Consider the following 22,220-nt stretch of genomic DNA (forward strand, 5'->3'; position numbering starts at 1 on the left):
GCTTGGAGACTGGGAGGTCCGCGGTTCGAATCCGCGGGCCGGCTGTGCCGTCTGGGGTTTTTCCTGGGTTTCCCTCAGATGTGTAATAGGCGTATGCCTGCACAGTTCCCCTGAAGTCGGCCCATGGACGCAGCTATCAGCTATCTTCCACTTCACCCTTTCCTCCTCTCCACCATCTTTCCCTTCCCGAGAAACATGCCGCCTAATCAGGCAGGCAGACCTCTCGGGTTCCTCCCAACGACACTCCTCCTCATCCTCCATGTACTCGTTTTTACTGTTCTCTCTGTTTAATTAATTAATTTATTATTTATTTATTTAAAAAAAACGAGGACGCCTAGCTATATGTGTGCATGTGTGCCCCTTTAAACCCTTGCTGAGTCCCTTACCTACTCATCCCCTTTCTTGTCATTATTATTATTATTCCTTTGGTCAGCGGCAATTTGACATCTTCCGCGCTTTCGCCTCTGCGCTAAGCCGTGGCGCTCTCGCCGTCTTTCCCACGCTCCTCACTACCTGCTCCAACAGTTTGTTTGTTTATTTTTCCCTCCGTCCCACTACCTCCGAAAACCGCAACGTCGTACATGCTGAATACGCTGCATACCATGCTGAATACGCGGTTCTCGTCCGATAACCGAAGCTAAGCAGCATTGGGCTCGGTCAGTACTTGGGAGGGAGACCACCTGGGAACACCGAGTGCTGATGGCATCCTTTTCTTTTTTTTTTCTTTTTTTCCTAGTCATTCACTGTGTCCGCATGATTTTCGCACGTCCACGGCACGATTGCTCGCCGCGCCGACCAATCGGGGAGCAGCTCCAGGTCGCCAGAATGCCGGCGGCCGCGGCGCGTGATATGTTTATAGTTTAGAGTATATATGTTTATATGATATTTCACCAGCTCCGGTGGCGCAGCGGTAACGCGTGCGCTTGGAGACTGGGAGGTCCGCGGTTCGAATCCGCGGGCCGGCTGTGCCGTCTGGGGTTTTTCCTGGGTTTCCCTCAGATGTGTAATAGGCGTATGCCTGCACAGTTCCCCTGAAGTCGGCCCATGGACGCAGCTATCAGCTATCTTCCACTTCACCCTTTCCTCCTCTCCACCATCTTTCCCTTCCCGAGAAACATGCCGCCTAATCAGGCAGGCAGACCTCTCGGGTTCCTCCCAACGACACTCCTCCTCATCCTCCATGTACTCGTTTTTACTGTTCTCTCTGTTTAATTAATTAATTTATTTATTTATTTATTTAAAAAAAACGAGGACGCCTAGCTATATGTGTGCATGTGTGCCCCTTTAAACCCTTGCTGAGTCCCTTACCTACTCATCCCCTTTCTTGTCATTATTATTATTATTCCTTTGGTCAGCGGCAATTTGACATCTTCCGCGCTTTCGCCTCTGCGCTAAGCCGTGGCGCTCTCGCCGTCTTTCCCACGCTCCTCACTACCTGCTCCAACAGTTTGTTTGTTTATTTTCCCTCCGTTCCACTACCTCGGAAAACCGCAACGTCGTACATGCTGAATACGCTGCATACCATGCTGAATACGCCGGTTCTCGTCCGATAACCGAAGCTAAGCAGCATTGGGCTCGGTCAGTACTTGGGAGGGAGACCACCTGGGAACACCGAGTGCTGATGGCATCCTTTTCTTTTTTTTTCTTTTTTTCCTAGTCATTCACTGTGTCCGCATGATTTTCGCACGTCCACGGCACGATTGCTCGCCGCGCCGACCAATCGGGGAGCAGCTCCAGGTCGCCAGAATGCCGGCGGCCGCGGCGCGTGATATGTTTATAGTTTATAGTATATATGTTTATATGATATTTCACCAGCTCCGGTGGCGCAGCGGTAACGCGTGCGCTTGGAGACTGGGAGGTCCGCGGTTCGAATCCGCGGGCCGGCTGTGCCGTCTGGGGTTTTTCCTGGGTTTCCCTCAGATGTGTAATAGGCGTATGCCGGCACAGTTCCCCTGAAGTCGGCCCATGGACGCAGCTATCAGCTATCTTCCACTTCACCCTTTCCTCCTCTCCACCATCTTTCCCTTCCCGAGAAACATGCCGCCTAATCAGGCAGGCAGACCTCTCGGGTTCCTCCCAACGACACTCCTCCTCATCCTCCATGTACTCGTTTTTACTGTTCTCTCTGTTTAATTAATTAATTTATTTATTTATTTATTTTAAAAAAAACGAGGACGCCTAGCTATATGTGTGCCCCTTTAAACCCTTGCTGAGTCCCTTACCTACTCATCCCCTTTCTTGTCATTATTATTATTATTCCTTTGGTCAGCGGCAATTTGACATCTTCCGCGCTTTCGCCTCTGCGCTAAGCCGTGGCGCTCTCGCCGTCTTTCCCACGCTCCTCACTACCTGCTCCAACGGTTTGTTTGTTTATTTTTCCCTCCGTCCCACTACCTCCGAAAACCGCAACGTCGTACAGCCGCGTTCTCCAAAAATTGGACTCCACGCCGCCTCTACAAGCGATTTCCGCTACGCGCCGCTTCTCTCTTTCTTGCTATCGTCGTTGCTAGTATTCTCGTCACTAACATGACAGCTGTTATCATTGCACGTAACCATGCAGTAGCCCCACAAACGAGGCGCGAGCTGCTCCGTTTATTTCGCCGCCGAAATACCAACGTAATCGCGCGCAGGGACAGCCAAATGCGAAAGGCGTTGGTTCGAGCGCCGTGGCTGGCTAACCTTTTCACTGGCATCCTTCTTTGTTCAAGAAAAGCGCGTTCAACTGCGCTTCGTCCGCCAGCGCACGATACAATTCGTGCAGTTAAGCATAGCCTCTCGCCATCGGCCATACCATGCTGAATACGCCGGTTCTCGTCCGATAACCGAAGCTAAGCAGCATTGGGCTCGGTCAGTACTTGGGAGGGAGACCACCTGGGAACACCGAGTGCTGATGGCATCCTTTTCTTTTTTTTTTCTTTTTTTCCTAGTCATTCACTGTGTCCTCATGATTTTCGCACGTCCACGGCACGATTGCTCGCCGCGCCGACCAATCGGGGAGCAGCTCCAGGTCGCCAGAATGCCGGCGGCCGCGGCGCGTGATATGTTTATAGTTTATAGTATATATGTTTATATGATATTTCACCAGCTCCGGTGGCGCAGCGGTAACGCGTGCGCTTGGAGACTGGGAGGTCCGCGGTTCGAATCCGCGGGCCGGCTGTGCCGTCCGGGGTTTTTCCTGGGTTTCCCTCAGATGTGTAATAGGCGTATGCCGGCACAGTTCCCCTGAAGTCGGCCCATGGACGCAGCTATCAGCTATCTTCCACTTCACCCTTTCCTCCTCTCCACCATCTTTCCCTTTCCGAGAAACATGCCGCCTAATCAGGCAGGCAGACCTCTCGGTTTCCTCCCAACGACACTCCTCCTCATCCTCCATGTACTCGTTTTTACTGTTCTCTCTGTTTAATTAATTAATTAATTTATTTATTTATTTAAAAAAAACGAGGACGCCTAGCTATATGTGTGCATGTGTGCCCCTTTAAACCCTTGCTGAGTCCCTTACCTACTCATCCCCTTTCTTGTCATTATTATTATTATTCCTTTGGTCAGCGGCAATTTGACATCTTCCGCGCTTTCGCCTCTGCGCTAAGCCGTGGCGCTCTCGCCGTCTTTCCCACGCTCCTCACTACCTGCTCCAACAGTTTGTTTGTTTATTTTTCCCTCCGTCCCACTACCTCGGAAAACCGCAACGTCGTACATGCTGAATACGCTGCATACCATGCTGAATACGCCGGTTCTCGTCCGATAACCGAAGCTAAGCAGCATTGGGCTCGGTCAGTACTTGGGAGGGAGACCACCTGGGAACACCGAGTGCTGATGGCATCCTTTTCTTTTTTTTTCTTTTTTTCCTAGTCATTCACTGTGTCCGCATGATTTTCGCACGTCCACGGCACGATTGCTCGCCGCGCCGACCAATCGGGGAGCAGCTCCAGGTCGCCAGAATGCCGGCGGCCGCGGAGCGTGATATGTTTATAGTTTATAGTATATATGTTTATATGATATTTCACCAGCTCCGGTGGCGCAGCGGTAACGCGTGCGCTTGGAGACTGGGAGGTCCGCGGTTCGAATCCGCGGGCCGGCTGTGCCGTCTGGGGTTTTTCCTGGGTTTCCCTCAGATGTGTAATAGGCGTATGCCTGCACAGTTCCCCTGAAGTCGGCCCATGGACGCAGCTATCAGCTATCTTCCACTTCACCCTTTCCTCCTCTCCACCATCTTTCCCTTCCCGAGAAACATGCCGCCTAATCAGGCAGGCAGACCTCTCGGGTTCCTCCCAACGACACTCCTCCTCATCCTCCATGTACTCGTTTTTACTGTTCTCTCTGTTTAATTAATTAATTTATTAATTTATTTATTTAAAAAAAACGAGGACGCCTAGCTATATGTGTGCATGTGTGCCCCTTTAAACCCTTGCTGAGTCCCTTACCTACTCATCCCCTTTCTTGTCATTATTATTATTATTCCTTTGGTCAGCGGCAATTTGACATCTTCCGCGCTTTCGCCTCTGCGCTAAGCCGTGGCGCTCTCGCCGTCTTTCCCACGCTCCTCACTACCTGCTCCAACAGTTTGTTTGTTTATTTTTCCCTCCGTCCCACTACCTCCGAAAACCGCAACGTCGTACATGCTGAATACGCCGGTTCTCGTCCGATAACCGAAGCTAAGCAGCATTGGGCTCGGTCAGTACTTGGGAGGGAGACCACCTGGGAACACCGAGTGCTGATGGCATCCTTTTCTTTTTTTTTCTTTTTTTCCTAGTCATTCACTGTGTCCGCATGATTTTCGCACGTCCACGGCACGATTGCTCGCCGCGCCGACCAATCGGGGAGCAGCTCCAGGTCGCCAGAATGCCGGCGGCCGCGGCGCGTGATATGTTTATAGTTTATAGTATATATGTTTATATGATATTTCACCTGCTCCGGTGGCGCAGCGGTAACGCGTGCGCTTGGAGACTGGGAGGTCCGCGGTTCGAATCCGCGGGCCGGCTGTGCCGTCTGGGGTTTTTCCTGGGTTTCCCTCAGATGTGTAATAGGCGTATGCCGGCACAGTTCCCCTGAAGTCGGCCCATGGACGCAGCTATCAGCTATCTTCCACTTCACCCTTTCCTCCTCTCCACCATCTTTCCCTTCCCGAGAAACATGCCGCCTAATCAGGCAGGCAGACCTCTCGGGTTCCTCCCAACGACACTCCTCCTCATCCTCCATGTACTCGTTTTTACTGTTCTCTCTGTTTAATTAATTAATTTATTTATTTATTTATTTTAAAAAAAACGAGGACGCCTAGCTATATGTGTGCCCCTTTAAACCCTTGCTGAGTCCCTTACCTACTCATCCCCTTTCTTGTCATTATTATTATTATTCCTTTGGTCAGCGGCAATTTGACATCTTCCGCGCTTTCGCCTCTGCGCTAAGCCGTGGCGCTCTCGCCGTCTTTCCCACGCTCCTCACTACCTGCTCCAACGGTTTGTTTGTTTATTTTTCCCTCCGTCCCACTACCTCCGAAAACCGCAACGTCGTACAGCCGCGTTCTCCAAAAATTGGACTCCACGCCGCCTCTACGAGCGATTTCCGCTACGCGCCGCTTCTCTCTTTCTTGCTATCGTCGTTGCTAGTATTCTCGTCACTAACATGACAGCTGTTATCATTGCACGTAACCATGCAGTAGCCCCACAAACGAGGCGCGAGCTGCTCCGTTTATTTCGCCGCCGAAATACCAACGTAATCGCGCGCAGGGACAGCCAAATGCGAAAGGCGTTGGTTCGAGCGCCGTGGCTGGCTAACCTTTTCACTGGCATCCTTCTTTGTTCAAGAAAAGCGCGTTCAACTGCGCTTCGTCCGCCAGCGCACGATACAATTCGTGCAGTTAAGCATAGCCTCTCGCCATCGGCCATACCATGCTGAATACGCCGGTTCTCGTCCGATAACCGAAGCTAAGCAGCATTGGGCTCGGTCAATACTTGGGAGGGAGACCACCTGGGAACACCGAGTGCTGATGGCATCCTTTTCTTTTTTTTTTCTTTTTTTCCTAGTCATTCACTGTGTCCTCATGATTTTCGCACGTCCACGGCACGATTGCTCGCCGCGCCGACCAATCGGGGAGCAGCTCCAGGTCGCCAGAATGCCGGCGGCCGCGGCGCGTGATATGTTTATAGTTTATAGTATATATGTTTATATGATATTTCACCAGCTCCGGTGGCGCAGCGGTAACGCGTGCGCTTGGAGACTGGGAGGTCCGCGGTTCGAATCCGCGGGCCGGCTGTGCCGTCCGGGGTTTTTCCTGGGTTTCCCTCAGATGTGTAATAGGCGTATGCCGGCACAGTTCCCCTGAAGTCGGCCCATGGACGCAGCTATCAGCTATCTTCCACTTCACCCTTTCCTCCTCTCCACCATCTTTCCCTTTCCGAGAAACATGCCGCCTAATCAGGCAGGCAGACCTCTCGGGTTCCTCCCAACGACACTCATCCTCCATGTACTCGTTTTTACTGTTCTCTCTGTTTAATTAATTAATTAATTTATTTATTTATTTAAAAAAAACGAGGACGCCTAGCTATATGTGTGCATGTGTGCCCCTTTAAACCCTTGCTGAGTCTCTTACCTACTCATCCCCTTTCTTGTCATTATTATTATTATTCCTTTGGTCAGCGGCAATTTGACATCTTCCGCGCTTTCGCCTCTGCGCTAAGCCGTGGCGCTCTCGCCGTCTTTCCCACGCTCCTCACTACCTGCTCCAACAGTTTGTTTGTTTATTTTTCCCTCCGTCCCACTACCTCCGAAAACCGCAACGTCGTACAGCCGCGTTCTCCAAAAATTGGACTCCACGCCGCCTCTACAAGCGATTTCCGCTACGCGCCGCTTCTCTTTCTTGCTATCGTCGTTGCTAGTATTCTCGTCACTAACATGACAGCTGTTATCATTGCACGTAACCATGCAGTAGCCCCACAAACGAGGCGTGAGCTGCTCCGTTTATTTCGCCGCCGAAATACCAACGTAATCGCGCGCAGGGACAGCCAAATGCGCAAGGCGTTGGTTCGAGCGCCGTGGCTGGCTAACCTTTTCACTGGCATCCTTCTTTGTTCAAGAAAAGCGCGTTCAACTGCGCTTCGTCCGCCAGCGCACGATACAATTCGTGCAGTTAAGCATAGCCTCTCGCCATCGGCCATACCATGCTGAATACGCCGGTTCTCGTCCGATAACCGAAGCTAAGCAGCATTGGGCTCGGTCAGTACTTGGGAGGGAGACCACCTGGGAACACCGAGTGCTGATGGCATCCTTTTCTTTTTTTTTTCTTTTTTTCCTAGTCATTCACTGTGTCCGCATGATTTTCGCACGTCCACGGCACGATTGCTCGCCGCGCCGACCAATCGGGGAGCAGCTCCAGGTCGCCAGAATGCCGGCGGCCGCGGCGAGTGATATGTTTATAGTTTATAGTATATATGTTTATATGACATTTCACCAGCTCCGGTGGCGCAGCGCATTCTACTTCCGGCTGCGAACGAGTTCGGACGTGGTATCATGAGCTCGGTTGGAGCGGTAAACAAGGCTAACCCTAGCCTGGATACAGAAGGATCTTCTGCTTCAAGTGTGCCTCAGGATTACAGAATTGTGCTTCCTGTATTACCGAAGGATTCTCTTGGATGCAATGCCATCATTATGCATGCGGATATTACCGGTAGGCCCTATCGAATTGAAGACTTTAAGCCTGCTTTAAAGAGCTTTGGCAATCCTCAAGATATCACGCAGTTCGGCGCGTACCTAATGAATCATGTCTGGCTGTTAACGACTAGCACGCAGGATGCAAAGGACAGGATACTCCGACATAAGGAGTGTGTGGTAAAAGGAAAGAGGTGCCTACTACTTGACCCGTCCCAAAGGGAACTGACAGTGAAAGTCTTCTGGATACCCTATCATGTGAGCGACTCCCAACTTCAGCTGGCATTCCAGGGCTTCGGCAAGGTATCTGATGTGCAGCGCGAGAGATGGCGCGACGACACTTTCGGGCATGTAGAAACAACAACGAGGGTTGTCAAGCTTAGGTTACATGATGACGTCTCTGCCGAGAGGATTCCACATCTCATGAAAGTGGGTGGAAGCCAAGTTCTCGTGTCTGTTCCCGGGAGGCCAAGATTATGTCTCCGGTGTAGAGAAGTCGGCCACATTAGGCAGTACTGCAAAACCCCGAGGTGCACTACCTGTCGTCGTTTTGGACACCTCGCAGAAAATTGTATTCGGTCCTACGCACAGATGACGCGCCCGGTCCAGGAGGACAATGCCGACGTCGTCATGGACCAGGAGGAAACGGCTAACGCAATGAACATCCTTTCAGGGCCCACCAACGCTAGCGACGATGCTATTTTAAGTGCCCCGGCTGGCGTAGCAACGCCCGATGCGCCCGTGACTCCTTTAGAACACCAGTCACAACCTACCGATCCCAACTGCAACGCTGAACCCAGCAACAGAAAGGAACCCCCTACTAATCATGGTGCTAACCTGGACACTTTAAGCCGGCGCCCTGACACAACGGAGTCCGAGTTGTCAGAGATGGAGGGCGATCCGAATAACACCCCTTTGGAATCGGATAATAGGCAGCGGCCTAGTTTTAGAACCAAACGCAAGAAATGGGCAGTGCCCAATATTCCGTACGACACTCGAGATAAGGGCAGTCACCTTACTAGAGACCCAAAAGCTGCCTCACCATGAAGATTACAGTTGCTACTTTCAACGTCAGAAGTCTCATAAGCAGGAAAAGGAAGCAATACCTTCTGGACATGTTATTAGCGAAAAACATCGATATCTTGTTTGTGCAAGAGACTAAGATTGATACCGACGGAAATGAGGAGGATCTCGTTCAGTTCTTCAAACAGTCTTATCAGGTTTTTCATTCTCAAGCTATACAGGGAAGCGCGGGCACAGCGGTGTTTGTGAAACGATCCATGAAGATTAAGGTCGTTCCAGATATCGGCCATGACTGCCAAGGTCGCATCAGCTTCGTTGATTGCCTAATCCAAGGGGAACTATTACGCGTGATCTCAGTATATGCACCGAATGGAGCATGTGAAAGGAAAGACTTCTTTATCCTTTTGCGGGAATTTGTGAATGTCCCGGGCAAAGTTCTGCTAGCGGGAGATTTTAACTGTGTTTTGTCGGCTGCTGATAAAACTTCACACACATCGTGGAAGGACGCCGGATCAACGGAACTGAGCAAGTTATTGTACGAGAACAACCTAGTTGATGCAGCAAATGGTATACGGAATAACACCTTCCGTTTCACGCACTGGCAAGGAAGCTCGCATGCACGACTGGACCGGCTATATCTGTCTGCGGAGATCGATGTCACCGGTAGCCGATATGTCGTCGAACCCTCCAGCTATTCAGATCACGGCATGGTGCTTCTGACTTTTGCTGTGACACCTGAGAGAACCACGCAGTCACCAAGGAGCACTCCTTGGAAGTTCAACGAAGCATTGCTGGAGGACGAAGGTTTTTGGTCTCAGGTGTCAGAGCTGTTGAACGACTATGTTGTTGCAGGAAAGATTGACGCTGTTTCATGGGAGCTCTTCAAGTGCCGTTTCAGGGCTGCCGCAATCAGCGTTGGACAACTGCAGAGTCAGAGAGCGAAGTACCAGAAGAAATGCCTGGTGGACACATTGAAGCTTCTAATTCGGGAAGAAGAACGTGCACCCGGCCTATTTATAGAAGACATTCGGCATTGTAAAGATGAACTGCGGACCTTGCTGAACAGGGAGTACGCAGGAGCCGTTATACGCAGCAGAGTTCAACTAATTGAGAGAGAGGAACGACCAGCTAAAGTTTTTGCGACATTGGAGAGGAAACACTTTTCGACGAACGCCATCACAGCAGTACAGACTGGTAACGGCATAGTACGTGACAGCAAAGGAATTGAAGAAGCTTTTGTTAAAGTGTACAAAGATTTGTTAGCGCCTTCGTCAAACCCAGTGAATGAACTGAACACACGCCTATTCGCACAAGTTCCTAAGGTTCCGGATGAAGTTAAAGATAGATTGCAGGAAGAAATCAGTGTTGAAGAAGTACTCTGGGCCATCAAAAAGCTGCCAGCTAGGAAATCCCCGGGGCCTGATGGCATTGGGACAGCCTTCTATAAGCTGTTCAGCGAGCGTCTAGCACCCATCCTGAAAATCGTTTTCGATGACATCTACAAAAGGAAGCTCCTCCCTCCTTCAATGAGGCAAGCCCATGTAGTCCTTATCAGGAAGAAAAAGAAGGCGTGTGAAGCTACCGATGTCAGCGACTTCCGACCGATCAGTCTGCTGTCCACTGAATACAAGGTTCTTGCTAAGATCTTGGCAAGACGCCTGGAGATAGGACTGTCTTCCGTGGTCGGGACGCATCAACCTTATGGTTTTAAAGGCCGCTCACTAGTAACGAATCTTCACCTGATGCGCACAGTATGTGAAGTAGCAAACGCACTCCAAAAGGCGCTAGCGGTACTTCAGATCGATCTCAGTCGCGCGTTTGACAGAGTACTACATGGCTTTCTTTTTGCACTCCTCAAGTGGTGTGATGTGGGCGACTATATGGAGGGCTGGATAAGAACGTGCTACAGAGAGCTAACGGCTACACTACTCATCAACGGCAACCCGAGCGCGCCTATCCCCGTGAAGCAGTCAGTACCGCAAGGTTGTCCCCTGTCTCCTATTCTGTTTGCGCTGTACTTAGAGCCGCTATGCAGGAACCTCATGGCCGACAAGAGGATCAAAGGCCTTGAAACGCACGGGGGTAACTTGAGCGTTCTCTCCTATGCGGACGATATAGCGGTCATCTTCTCTGCGAGGCATCAGGTCGAACTCATTCTCGAGCACGTCGCTACCTTCTGTGAAGCGTCCGGCGCCAGCATTAACCTAGAGAAAACATCTGGAGCCTGGCTAGGGCCCTGGGATACAGCGCCTGAGCACTTCTCTGGAATCACATGGGACAAGACGATCAAGAGGTATCTCGGCATCACCTTCGATCCCACGACGCCTCTGACTGAACAGTGGAGTCCACATATCAACCATCTTCGAGCTCCGCTCCTGAAGTGGGCTGGTAGGAACACGTCTTTCTTAACGAGATCGTTCATCTGCAATACTGCAGTCTATCCAGTGTTCTTCTACCATGCCCAGGTCACACCGTGTCCAGCATCATGTGCGCACCGCGTGCATAGGATCTTCGCTGTCTTCATCTGGAACTCGCCAATGGAGAGGATGAGAAGAACTAACATATTCCACTCCATACAAGGGGGTGGATTTGGATTGGTCAACGTAGCTGTCAAGCTTTTAGTCCATCGTTTTCTCTACTTTCGGAAAAAGAAGCACGGTGTCCTGCAGTGGGCTTTTCAGACGCTTGGCTGTGTCTTCACACCCGCATTCACAGTGACGACGGCGAACCCTCCGAAGCGTAAGATGGGTCTCGCTTTCTACAGGGAAGTAGCTCAGTCTGTTAACTTCTTGAAGGATATGTTCTCCTGGGAGTATCTAATCTCGGTTAAGCGTCAGAAGTTGTACTGGGATATGATCAACAGTTTGTTTCCTGCACCGTTGTATCGAAGCAACTATCCAGGGAGAGAGCAAGATATGGTCCTTAAGAATGTGAAGAAACTGCCAGTATCCACAGGTACCCAGAGGTTTTTTACATTATTTCACACTGAGACCCTGCCGGTCAAGTCATGGCTGATAAAGAAGGGCTTCACGGTTCCGTGGTCCAACAAATGCGACATGTGTTTCGCGGCGGAGGAGGATCTGCCTCACACTTTCCTGGGATGCAGAAATGCTGTACAGTTTTGGGGCTTTCTGCGTACAACTTTTGGTATCGAGGAGGAACTCACGTGGATTCGTCTGAAGTTCCTTGAAGTTGCAACGGAGTGCAGCGTCGGCCTAAGCCTTCTGTGCCTCCTTGGCCTGCACGTACTGTGGATTCATCGCATGGACATTGCAAATGGCAGGTCTCATCCGCGAATTCCGCTCGTCCTGCTCGTAACTAAGATCAACTGGTCTGTGAGTGTATTACAGGAGCGCGGCGTCGGCGACGACGACCTCCTACGCAGTGTAATCAACTTGCGCGATACATTGTGCAACTCATTCCCAGAAGAGCTGAGAGTGTTCCTCCGCCCCGTCGATTTTAGTAGCAGAGACTCTTGCATACAGCTCATGGCTCCTTATTAAGTTGAGGACTTCTTGATAACTTTCCTGTGACAGTCATCTGGAGTGACCACAAGGACTGCTCATTGTGAGGTGTTTTTAAGTGTACGACGCCAAAGAGATGGTGTCGTGTTGGAAATTTTAATGTAATAATAAAAAAAAAAGGTAAAAAAAAGCAACGAAAAAAAAAAAAAAAAGCTCCGGTGGCGCAGCGGTAACGCGTGCGCTTGGAGACTGGGAGGTCCGCGGTTCGAATCCGCGGGCCGGCTGTGCCGTCTGGGGTTTTTCCTGGGTTTCCCTCAGATGTGTAATAGGCGTATGCCGGCACAGTTCCCCTGAAGTCGGCCCATGGACGCAGCTATCAGCTATCTTCCACTTCACCCTTTCCTCCTCTCCACCATCTTTCCCTTCCCGAGAAACATGCCGCCTAATCAGGCAGGCAGACCTCTCGGGTTCCTCCCAACGACACTCCTCCTCATCCTCCATGTACTCGTTTTTACTGTTCTCTCTGTTTACTTAATTAATTAATTTATTTATTTATTTAAAAAAAACGAGGACGCCTAGCTATATGTGTGCATGTGTGCCCCTTTAAACCCTTGCTGAGTCCCTTACCTACTCATCCCCTTTCTTGTCATTATTATTATTATTCCTTTGGTCAGCGGCAATTTGACATCTTCCGCGCTTTCGCCTCTGCGCTAAGCCGTGGCGCTCTCGCCGTCTTTCCCACGCTCCTCACTACCTGCTCCAACAGTTTGTTTGTTTATTTTTCCCTCCGTCCCACTACCTCCGAAAACCGCAACGTCGTACATGCTGAATACGCTGCATACCATGCTGAATACGCCGGTTCTCGTCCGATAACCGAAGCTAAGCAGCATTGGGCTCGGTCAGTACTTGGGAGGGAGACCACCTGGGAACACCGAGTGCTGATGGCATCCTTTTCTTTTTTTTTTCTTTTTTTCCTAGTCATTCACTGTGTCCGCATGATTTTCGCACGTCCACGGCACGATTGCTCGCCGCGCCGACCAATCGGGGAGCAGCTCCAGGTCGCCAGAATGCCGGCGGCCGCGGCGCGTGATATGTTTATAGTTTATAGTATATATGTTTATATGATATTTCACCAGCTCCGGTGGCGCAGCGGTAACGCGTGCGCTTGGAGACTGGGAGGTCCGCGGCTCGAATCCGCGGGCCGGCTGTGCCGTCTGGGGTTTTTCCTGGGTTTCCCTCAGATGTGTAATAGGCGTATGCCGGCACAGTTCCCCTGAAGTCCCCATGGACGCAGCTATCAGCTATCTTCCACTTCACCCTTTCCTCCTCTCCACCATCTTTCCCTTCCCGAGAAACATGCCGCCTAATCAGGCAGGCAGACCTCTCGGGTTCCTCCCAACGACACTCCTCCTCATCCTCCATGTACTCGTTTTTACTGTTCTCTCTGTTTAATTAATTAATTAATTTATTTATTTATTTAAAAAAAACGAGGACGCCTAGCTATATGTGTGCATGTGTGCCCCTTTAAACCCTTTTTTTTTTTTTTAGTATGAGGTGAGAGATGTCAGCCTAGCCTGAGCTGGCTTGCTACTCTATAAAAAAAAACAAAAAAAACAAAAAAGAAAAATTAAAAAAATAATCGATGGTGGGAGGCGCGTAAACGTGGTCGCAGAGCGCTTTATTGAAGTTGGCCCAGGGATCCTTGCAGTATGCCCATGTGAGTCTGGTTTCCACTTTATTAGTATGTCAGTTTCTTTATTTGGTGTCGGTGATTGTGCTTTTGATGTGGCTGCTTGCTATTCGCAGTTGTCCGATATCGAATGTGATTAGAGGTCGTGCAGTTGGCAGTCGGCCAGGTACTTTAGCGCTGCCTTAGCCGCTGTAACGTTTTGCTTATGTGTGGGCCAAGAGCCTAGTATTTTGCGTAGTGTTAGAGGGTGATCATCAAGTTTGGACAGCGATTGCTGCAAGTCTTGTCTTTGTGAGTCGTATTTTAGGCAGTTTAAAAAAATGTGTGACACGTCTTCCGGTTCCCCGCACGTTGTGCACAATGGGCTGGTTGTTCTCCCAAGTTTGAAGTTTTGCGCCTTTGTGTATGCGACTCCAAGGCGGAGCCTGTGTAGGAGAGTCGCATCTTTTCTATGCATGTTTTTGTGTCCTGTGTGCGTCCCATGTTTGTCCAGTGTTTGGAGCCTTTTGTCTCTTGTGCTTGTATTTCTCATTTCCTTTAGCATTACTTCGTTCGCTGCTGTTCTCGCTATTACTGCAGCGTCATGTTTTGTCAGTGGAATTGGTGTTATCTCTGTTAGCGTGTGAGCTGCTTTAGCCGCTTTGTCTGCTCGTTCGTTTCCTGGGATGTCGCAGTGCCCTGGTATCCAATGGATGGATATGGCGTGGCCTGTATTGCGTAACTGTGTGTGAGTGGTCAGGATGTCGCTGACCAGTGTGTTGTTTTCTTTGGGGTTCGCGATGGCCATTATGGCAGGCTTAGAGTCGGTGAAAACAGCCCAGTTTCTTGGTTCTGTAGTTTGTATGTATTCGAGTGCCGTGAAAATGGCACGCAACTCAGTTGCCGTGGATGACGTTTTGTGACTGAGCCGGTGTTTAATTTCGTGCTCATTTTCAGGGATGTAGACTGCTGCCGTAGAAGACGCCTTCGCCGTGGACCCGTCGCTGTAAATGACCCGGGCGTGGCTGCTGACCTCCTCCAGGTGTTCCAGGGCAAACTGTCTGATGACTAGATTGGACGTATCCGCTTTTTTCTTTATACCAGGTATGGTTGTTTCTGTGTGTGGTCTAACGAGCAGCCATGGCGGGATGTTGTTAGCCGCGGCTTGTTTGTAGTTTTTGGGAATGTGTTTTTGAAGCTCCTGTATGGCCCTTCCCAGGTGAGAGCCAGGGCGGTCAGTGTGGATTCGGCCAAGTGGGTGGTCAACGTGTCTGGCCTTATGTCGCAAGTGCAGTTTCATTATCTCAGCTGTTTGTAATGCTGAGAGAGTGGGGCCTCCGTGTTCTTCAATTGTGCCATGGAGTGAAGTAGCCTGTGGCACTCCGAGGATGGTACGTAAACCTGCTGCATAGATACGATCCAACTTTGTTAAATTGTTTTGTGATGCCCCTTTAAGTAGGGGAAGGCTGTAGCGTATATTGGATACGACCAGTGCCTCGTGTATCTGTTTCAGTATCCGTGCGGATGGGCCCCATTTGGGTCCGGCCAGTGTGCGAAGGACATTGCTATATGGTGCTGTTTTTCGCTTTATATTCTCAATTTCCGGTCCCCATGTGAGGAAACGGTCTATTTTCACACCCAGGAATGTGTGAGATGGGACTATCTGTATATGTTTCTTGTCTATGAAGACACGGTCTTTTGTAAAGAGTTTCCTTGTAAATGGTAACAAGACAGTTTTTTCTTGCGATATTTCCAGGCCCCGCTGCTTTAGATGATGCTCTGTCGTACACATAGCCGACTGGAGCCGGCGCGAAATTACGGACACGCAGGTATGTGCAGTCCATACGCATACATCGTCAGCAAATGCGGAGAGCCGGATACGCTTGTCAAGTTGTGATGGGAGTGTTATTAGTGTCATGTTGAATAATGTTGGGCTTAGGATGCCCCCTTGCGGCACACCCCTGTGAACGTCGTGCAGGCTGCTGGCGCCATCGGGGGTGTTGATGTATATGCTTCTGTTTTCAATGTAGCTTTTGATGTAATTGTACATCCGCCCCCGGACACCAGTAGCAGTGGCCGCTGAGAGGATAGCGCTGTGAGTGACCATGTTAAAAGCGTTTTTTATATCAAGGAAGATTGCCGCTGTGATGTTACCCAGTGATCTTTCATGTTGCACTGTTGTGACAAGGTCCATCACTGAGTCCAACGTGCTTCTATTTTTTCTAAAACCCGTCATGCTTTCTGGGTACTTTTGGTTGTGTTCCAGGTGCCACTCAAGTCGTGCATGAACCATCTTGTCCAGCAGCTTCCCCAAGCAGCTGGCAAGCGCAATTGGGCGAAATGATTGTAAACAGGTGGGTGGTTTCCCTGGTTTTAGTAGTGGTTTTATTTCAGACACTTTCCACTCCTTTGGAATGTCACCACTTCTCCATATGTCGTTGTAAGCTTCAAGCAGTCGGAGAAGTGCTTTTTCTCCCAGGTTCCTTATGGCCTGGTAATTTATCTTGTCAGGTCCTGGTGTAGAGTTTGTGGGACATGAGTTTAGTGCTTGTTTTATTTCGTGAAGTGTAAAGTCCTTTTCCAAAGGGTCATTAGTGTCTACAGTCGTGAAAGGGGGGATGAAACCTGAGTTGCCAGCTGGTGGGGGTATTATTATCATTTTGCAGTACTCATCGGCGATATCTTTCACCGGCCTATTTTGTGCAACAGACAGCGCTTCAAAAGGATGTTTTTGTTCTGGTGTCTGTGTTTCGTGCTTGATTAGTTTGAAGATATCTGTGAGTGCTGTGCTCTTCCTGGCACCATCACAAAAATTTCGCCACGTGTTCTGAGTAAGCTGATTAAGCTGGCGTCTTGTTTTGTTTGCGAGGTTTCTGGCTGTACGTGTATCATTTGGATCTCTGGTTCTCCGGGCTTTTCTTTCCGCACGCCTTCTTATCGCTCGAAGGCGCTCGTATTCCCCATTTATTTGTTGACTCGTGTTGGTACGGAGAAGCTGCTTGTGTTCGACGATAAGTTTTCTTTTATGTGCTCAGTTTTGGCCTTGTAACCAACGTCAGAGATTAAGCTCTTTTCCATCTCGGAGCGAAATCTTCCCCAGTTTACTTTCTTTATTTTGTGTTTTGCAGTACGCTTTTTGTTGTCGCTGAGAGTTATCAGTAGCGGTACATGGTCGCTTCCATGTGTTTCTATGTCAGTGACACACGTCATGTTAGGCGTAAGTGAATGGGTTACAATGGCGAGGTCAAGGACTGAGTCGCTTCTGGGGAATGTAGGTTTCCCGTCGTTCATGATTTTAAGATGACATGTCTCAATGAAATCAACAATGTCACTCCCGCGGTTATCTGTTTTGCGTGAGCCCCACGAAGTGTGGTGTGCGTTAAAATCGCCGCATATGACGTAAGGTGGTGCGAGTGACTGTATCGTCTGATAAAATTCGTTAAAATCAATGTCACAGCAAGGTTCTAAATAAACGCTTAGGACAGTAATGTCCTGTGTACCAAGACGAACACGAGATGCACATAGTTCCGATGATTTGTCGCCCCGTATGGTCAGTGGAACTTGGGGTATGTCAGAGCGTATAAAAACAGCGGCTCTGCTTGGCATACTTTGTCTATCTGATTCATATGATATGTAATAGTGTAATCGAAAGGATGTAGGCAGGCGAGCTTCAGATAATGAGATGATAGGAAATTGATACTTTGATACGAACTGTTTGAAGTCACCTGCCTTTCCGGTAATCCAACGGCAATTCCAATGAAAGATGGTTGTTCCCTTATAAAGTGATTGTATATTTGTGTGTGAGGTACTAGTCATGATTTTGAGTGTTTAGTATTTCCACAAATCGTTGTTCCATGGCGATAACGTGTTGTACCTCAGGAACGTTTTGCGCGTTGGGAATTGCAGCAATGAGTGCTCTTATGGCGGTGAAAAGGAAGGGTATGGTTTGCATGACAAGTTGAATGGCGTTCTGTTCCCCGAGCATTTGCGGTGGAGGTGGGGGAGGCGCCGTTGGCCGCTTCAGCGGTTCTCGAGCTGGGGGTTTCTTTGCGAACCATACGTTTGTGGGGGGCTGATGTTGTGCTTCAGGTGCTTTCCTCCTAGGCTTTGGTGTCCTTTGTGGTTTCGGCAAAGGGGGACCTTTCGGCGCTGGTTTTTGTGGAGCTGGTGGAGGTGTCACAACGAGCTGCTTGTTTATGTTTGTAACCTTTCCGTGAGCCACGTCACAAGCGCCTTTCTTCGCTATTTCTGCTGCCACAATCCTGCGGGGGCACCTCCCGTAATTTGCGTAGTGCGGCCCGCCGCAGTTTGCGCATTTGCGCTCGTTTCGTGTCGTGCAATCTTTGAAGCTATGTGGTCCGGCGCAAGCCTTGCATTTGACTGAACCCCGGCAGTTTCTGGCTAAATGACCAAATTTCTGGCACTGGTAACACTGTGTTGGCGAAAAGTATTCGTGCACACGGTACTCGTTAAAGCCAAGGGTGACTGTGTCCGGCATGGGTTTTTCTGAGGTGAAGGTGATTATGACGCTGTTTGTAGGGCGTGATGTTACGTTGCCAGATTTATCTTTGTTATAAGCCTGTTGTCGGCGCACCTCAATTGCTCCGAATGAGCGAAAAAATTCCAGCATTTGCACGTCGGAGTAAGGGGCTCGAACACCCGTGATTTTGCCGACATTCCTAGCGTAAGCGTCAGGAATGCGGCAAGTGACCGCTATGTCTGCCATGCAAGTTAAGGCCAGCAGGGACTTAGCTGCAGTCAGATTGTTGACAATCACAGTGAGGGTGCCCTGCTGGCCGAAACGATGATCACGTATGCGCTCCTGAGTCGCGTGAAGTATTTCCTGGGCAACTACGTTGGGGTTTGCTCGCAGGAACGTCTCATTAGGGTTTACGGGGGTGAAGATGACGGGGATCCCCGCTTTTCGTGACTTTTTGTAAATGACCGTTTGAAAGGGGTTTTCCCCGTCATCCCCCTCCCCGTTATTCACTACGGTTTGCCTGTCATTGCTCTGACTACGTGAGCTGAGTGAGCTTGGTGTTTTACTAAGGCTGCCAGTACGATACCGTTTCCGTGGGGTGCGTAATGGAGTACCTGGTAGTGTTCCGTTGTTGCTGGGTGTTGTCGGACGGTCATCCATGGCTACGGCGTTCGATGATGAGAGGGCTTCGTAGCGGTTTTCCATTAGTCCGGTAATCCGTATCGGTAATCCAGTGATGTCACAAATTTCACCGTGCACAAGCACTGTACCACCACACACGAGAAAGCCCTAAAAAGGGCTGTTTTTTCGTAGACAACGATGAGTCACAGGCCGTCGATTCCGGCAGGAGCAGGCGATCAACGACGGTGGAGCGAAACAGGTTTAGCCGAGACGCTTGCCTGCCATAGCTGCTACCTCTGCTGGAATGCGATGCGAGCGAGCGACTGATCAAACCCTTGCTGCTTTAAACCCTTGCTGAGTCCCTTAGCTAAGCAGCATTGGGCTAAGCAGCATTGGGCTCGGTCAGTACTTGGGAGGGAGACCACCTGGGAACACCGAGTGCTGATGGCATCCTTTTCTTTTTTTTTTCTTTTTTTCTTAGTCATTCACTGTGTCCGCATGATTTTCGCACGTCCACGGCACGATTGCTCGCCGCGCCGACCAATCGGGGAGCAGCTCCAGGTCGCCAGAATGCCGGCGGCCGCGGCGCGTGATATGTTTATAGTTTATAGTATATATGTTTATATGATATTTCACCAGCTCCGGTGGCGCAGCGGTAACGCGTGCGCTTGGAGACTGGGAGGTCCGCGGTTCGAATCCGCGGGCCGGCTGTGCCGTCTGGGGTTTTTCCTGGGTTCCTCAGATGTGTAATAGGCGTATGCCGGCACAGTTCCCCTGAAGTCGGCCCATGGACGCAGCTATCAGCTATCTTCCACTTCACCCTTTCCTCCTCTCCAGAGAAACATGCCGCCTAATCAGGCAGGCAGACCTCTCGGGTTCCTCCCAACGACACTCCTCCTCATCCTCCATGTACTCGTTTTTACTGTTCTCTCTGTTTAATTAATTTATTTATTTATTTATTTATTTAAAAAAAACGAGGACGCCTAGCTATATGTGTGCATGTGTGCCCCTTTAAACCCTTGCTGAGTCCCTTACCTACTCATCCCCTTTCTTGTCATTATTATTATTATTCCTTTGGTCAGCGGCAATTTGACATCTTCCGCGCTTTCGCCTCTGCGCTAAGCCGTGGCGCTCTCGCCGTCTTTCCCACGCTCCTCACTACCTGCTCCAACAGTTTGTTTGTTTATTTTTCCCTCCGTCCCACTACCTCCGAAAACCGCAACGTCGTACATGCTGAATACGCTGCATACCATGCTGAATACGCCGAATCTCGTCCGATAACCGAAGCTAAGCAGCATTGGGCTCGGTCAGTACTTGGGAGGGAGACCACCTGGGAACACCGAGTGCTGATGGCATCCTTTTCTTTTTTTTTCTTTTTTTCCTAGTCATTCACTGTGTCCGCATGATTTTCGCACGTCCACGGCACGATTGCTCGCCGCGCCGACCAATCGGGGAGCAGCTCCAGGTCGCCAGAATGCCGGCGGCCGCGGCGCGTGATATGTTTATAGTTTATAGTATATATGTTTATATGATATTTCACCAGCTCCGGTGGCGCAGCGGTAACGCGTGCGCTTGGAGACTGGGAGGTCCGCGGTTCGAATCCGCGGGCCGGCTGTGCCGTCTGGGGTTTTTCCTGGGTTTCCCTCAGATGTGTAATAGGCGTATGCCGGCACAGTTCCCCTGAAGTCGGCCCATGGACGCAGCTATCAGCTATCTTCCACTTCACCCTTTCCTCCTCTCCACCATCTTTCCCTTCCCGAGAAACATGCCGCCTAATCAGGCAGGCAGACCTCTCGGGTTCCTCCCAACGACACTCCTCCTCATCCTCCATGTACTCGTTTTTACTGTTATCTCTGTTTAATTGATTAATTAATTTATTTATTTAAAAAAAACGAGGACGCCTAGCTATATGTGTGCATGTGTGCCCCTTTAAACCCTTGCTGAGTCCCTTACCTACTCATCCCCTTTCTTGTCATTATTATTATTATTCCTTTGGTCAGCGGCAATTTGACATCTTCCGCGCTTTCGCCTCTGCGCTAAGCCGTGGCGCTCTCGCCGTCTTTCCCACGCTCCTCACTACCTGCTCCAACAGTTTGTTTGTTTATTTTTCCCTCCGTCCCACTACCTCCGAAAACCGCAACGTCGTACATGCTGAATACGCTGCATACCATGCTGAATACGCCGGTTCTCGTCCGATAACCGAAGCTAAGCAGCATTGGGCTCGGTCAGTACTTGGGAGGGAGACCACCTGGGAACACCGAGTGCTGATGGCATCCTTTTCTTTTTTTTTCTTTTTTTCCTAGTCATTCACTGTGTCCGCATGATTTTCGCACGTCCACGGCACGATTGCTCGCCGCGCCGACCAATCGGGGAGCAGCTCCAGGTCGCCAGAATGCCGGCGGCCGCGGCGCGTGATATGTTTATAGTTTATAGTATATATGTTTATATGATATTTCACCAGCTCCGGTGGCGCAGCGGTAACACGTGCGCTTGGAGACTGGGAGGTCCGCGGTTCGAATCCGCGGGCCGGCTGTGCCGTCTGGGGTTTTTCCTGGGTTTCCCTCAGATGTGTAATAGGCGTATGCCGGCACAGTTCCCCTGAAGTCGGCCCATGGACGCAGCTATCAGCTGTCTTCCACTTCACCCTTTCCTCCTCTCCACCATCTTTCCCTTCCCGAGAAACATGCTCTCTGTTTAATTAATTTATTTATTTATTTAAAAAAAACGAGGACGCCTAGCTATATGTGTGCATGTGTGCCCTTTAAACCCTTGCTGAGTCCCTTACCTACTCATCCCCTTTCTTGTCATTATTATTATTATTCCTTTGGTCAGCGGCAATTTGACATCTTCCGCGCTTTCGCCTCTGCGCTAAGCCGTGGCGCTCTCGCCGTCTTTCCCACGCTCCTCACTACCTGCTCCAACAGTTTGTTTGTTTATTTTTCCCTCCGTCCCACTACCTCCGAAAACCGCAACGTCGTACATGCTGAATACGCTGCATACCATGCTGAATACGCCGGTTCTCGTCCGATAACCGAAGCTAAGCAGCATTGGGCTCGGTCAGTACTTGGGAGGGAGACCACCTGGGAACACCGAGTGCTGATGGCATCCTTTTCTTTTTTTTTTTTTTCCTAGTCATTCACTGTGTCCGCATGATTTTCGCACGTCCACGGCACGATTGCTCGCCGCGCCGACCAATCGGGGAGCAGCTCCAGGTCGCCAGAATGCCGGCGGCCGCGGCGCGTGATATGTTTATAGTTTATAGTATATATGTTTATATGATATTGAACCAGCTCCGGTGGCGCAGCGGTAACGCGTGCGCTTG

The 22,220-nt window shown here is 50.1% G+C and overlaps 2 non-coding genes and 6 pseudogenes across 2 annotated transcripts; all 8 read left to right on the top strand.

Moving 5' to 3' along the window:
* The first annotated feature begins 1,513 nt into the window (after positions 1-1,513).
* LOC135377025 (5S ribosomal RNA) lies at positions 1,514-1,627 on the top strand (annotated as a pseudogene).
* A 1,150-nt stretch (positions 1,628-2,777) lies between these two features.
* On the top strand, positions 2,778-2,896 carry LOC135377018 (5S ribosomal RNA). Its single transcript, XR_010417980.1, has one exon. It is a non-coding gene; the product is annotated as a 5S ribosomal RNA (ribosomal RNA).
* Positions 2,897-3,705: 809 nt separating this feature from the next.
* Positions 3,706-3,819, top strand: LOC135377027 (5S ribosomal RNA; annotated as a pseudogene).
* A 2,051-nt stretch (positions 3,820-5,870) lies between these two features.
* LOC135377020 (5S ribosomal RNA) lies at positions 5,871-5,989 on the top strand (annotated as a pseudogene).
* Positions 5,990-7,139: 1,150 nt separating this feature from the next.
* On the top strand, positions 7,140-7,258 carry LOC135377019 (5S ribosomal RNA). The gene has a single exon (XR_010417981.1). It is a non-coding gene; the product is annotated as a 5S ribosomal RNA (ribosomal RNA).
* Positions 7,259-12,961: 5,703 nt separating this feature from the next.
* LOC135377028 (5S ribosomal RNA) lies at positions 12,962-13,075 on the top strand (annotated as a pseudogene).
* A 7,982-nt stretch (positions 13,076-21,057) lies between these two features.
* On the top strand, positions 21,058-21,171 carry LOC135377030 (5S ribosomal RNA; annotated as a pseudogene).
* Positions 21,172-21,889: 718 nt separating this feature from the next.
* Positions 21,890-22,003, top strand: LOC135377031 (5S ribosomal RNA; annotated as a pseudogene).
* The last annotated feature ends 217 nt before the right edge of the window (positions 22,004-22,220 follow it).

Source organism: Ornithodoros turicata, unplaced genomic scaffold, assembly GCF_037126465.1.
Source record: "Ornithodoros turicata isolate Travis unplaced genomic scaffold, ASM3712646v1 ctg00001448.1, whole genome shotgun sequence".
In the NCBI taxonomy this organism is placed as follows: domain Eukaryota; kingdom Metazoa; phylum Arthropoda; class Arachnida; order Ixodida; family Argasidae; genus Ornithodoros; species Ornithodoros turicata.